This window comes from Corvus kubaryi, unplaced genomic scaffold (genome assembly GCF_017639235.1).
Source record: "Corvus kubaryi isolate FWS band 111438036 unplaced genomic scaffold, C.kubaryi_AGA036_p1.0 37397, whole genome shotgun sequence".
Taxonomy (NCBI): Eukaryota; Metazoa; Chordata; class Aves; order Passeriformes; family Corvidae; genus Corvus; species Corvus kubaryi.
The window spans coordinates 18,572,254-18,574,743 of NW_024581136.1; positions in this window are offsets into that span (position 1 = coordinate 18,572,254).

Below are 2,490 nucleotides of genomic sequence, written 5' to 3' on the forward strand. Positions count from 1 at the left end.
TTCCCTTCCCTTCCCTTCCCTTCCCTTCCCTTCCTTTCCCTTCCCTTCCCTTCCCTCCTTCCTTCCTCCCTCCTAGACAAAATAAAGTAAAATGAATCCAGTCCTAGATGTCCACAAATTTTTTAGAAAATCAAGTTAATTAAAATCAGAGTCTCCTATATGAGGATTATACATAAAATTTGGAACTCTGAATCCAGAGTACTCAAAAAGATATGGTGTCAACATGGCCTTTGCATTTTCCAATGGTTTGTGCCAAGTCATGCATTTAGCCCAAATGTTTCCTGCTTTTTTTCTGCTGAAAGCCTTACTCTGAGGAGTTCTGTGTGATCTCTCTGGTCTAAAGTGAGACAGAATTCTGAAGGCAAAGTGTTGCAGTGTCATTACCTGTGATTATAACATCAGGACAGCAGTGTGGAGCAAAAAGAAGTCTTAATTCAGGTGTAATTTCAGATGAAACGATCTGCTACCAAATATTCCATCCTCATTCGGGGCTTTGAGTGTAAAATGTAAAATATGCAGCAGTGATGGGTAGAAGGCTTTTCAACCACAGGTTTTTTTCACATACAGGATGCACCCTACAGACCCTGCTGGCACCTGGAGGGGAGGGGAAATCACAGGTGCAGACCAGTGCCCTTGTGAGGGTGAAATGGTGACAGGGCTGAGAGCTTGGCCATGTAGAGCCTGATGCCTCCTTGTCTTTACAGCAGGCAAATGTGACTGAAATGGACTTTCAGAAAGGGCCTTAGATGTGATTTTTAACCTTCAGTGCTCGCTGGACAAATCACTGCTTATGACAGGCATCATTACAGCTGGAAGCCTGGCCAGGAGCAGAAGGAGGGAAAGGAGAAGTGCTTTTTATCATTTCTTTGGAGAAACACTGCACCCTCACCACACATGGCAGTAATTGTACATCACTTTTCTCTGACACGTTATGGAACAAAGAAAAGGCATTAGAGAGTCAGGTAAAGAGACTAATCTTGTTGAAACATTCCATTCAAGCTAACAGCTTATGTTAGAGCAATCCCATACTTTATGCTCAGAGAAGCAGTTTAGTTCGTGACTGGTGTGCAAGAGTTGGACCATGGAAATTCGAGTGCAGAACCTCCTACAACACTTTGTGTTGTGATTCCCACTGAAGGTAATCAAGGATAACCTCATCCATATTCCCTAGTTAGGTACCACAGTGCTCAGGGTGATAGATCTTGGGTAGGGCTTACTGGTAAAACACAAATAAAATTGCATTTCAGGACCTGAATTTCAATGTGAAGTATTCTCCTAGCTCAAAAGAGATCAAAATGATCCCCAGAACATATTCTGAATATTCATGGGCTGGTGGAGGTACTGCAGCGTGAGCAGTCTGCAGAGCTGGGACAGCTGTCAGTTGTATTGTAAGGTGGTTTGTTGTTCAAAAAACCTTCACTAAAGGGAGGAAAAATGCTGATTGTTCTGGAATGACTCCAGTGCCAACCACTTCATATTGTTCAGCAGTGAGATTACCAACTCCTACAGCTCTCTCTTCTGAAAAAGTCACTGAATTCATCTCTGCTTCAAAAGACCAGGCCATAAATACCAGAGCCTTAGATAAAGTCAATGCATCATTTCCCTGTCAGGTTCCACAGCATCCAAAAGTTTGGTTGGAAATGGTTTCGATGGCAATTTTAGCCTCTCAGCTCCAAGGCAGAAGTGTAGATCTTGTCAAGGCATTGAAAAGAAGGAGTAAGGAGTTGCTGAATGTATGAGACAAAGATGGTTTATATGTTCTATTATTTCTCCTTGACTTGCAGTTGTCGTTTTTTTAATTGCTTCTCTTTGTTCTTGGAACCACTGCTGTTGTCTGGAACTGTATTATTTTTGCTTTATCTTGAGATCAACCCTCAAGAACACCTCAAGAATCCCTTTTTCCTTTCCAGCCACAAGCCACCCTGGTCCCCTTCCCTGGTCCTGTCAGGGTGTGTGTCCCTCCATAGGCCCCATGCTACGAAAGTGTCACTGCCCCTGAGCAATGACAGCAGATATTAACTCTGATAAGGAAAATCCTGATAGCTCTCAGCATTCTTTAGTTCATTTCTGTTACTGATAGTTATGGGAAGAACAGTGTGTTAAATTCAAATGGAAAAGGATGCTGCCATGTTCCCCAGCACCTTATCAGCAATTACTGCCCAGGCTTGTAAAACATTAAATCACTCGTGAAAGGTGGGAGATTAATAAGAGGTGTTTTAATCTTCACTCACTGCAGCACAAACAACACGATGCACAAAGGTGAAGGAAGGGAGGAAACCGAAGCTTTTTTCCCCCCCCCGAGCTGCCAAATCCATCACTCCCTGAAAAGAAACTTCAGCAGTGTCACTGAAAGTTCAGACGGGCCCTGACAGATTCAAATCAGCCGCATGTGCAGATTCCTCCTGAAATCCAGCTTCCAAATCTGTGCTATCAGTTTTAATGAGTTCCCCTTGCCAAGCACCCCAAAGCTCAGTCCCTGCAGTGTCCAGG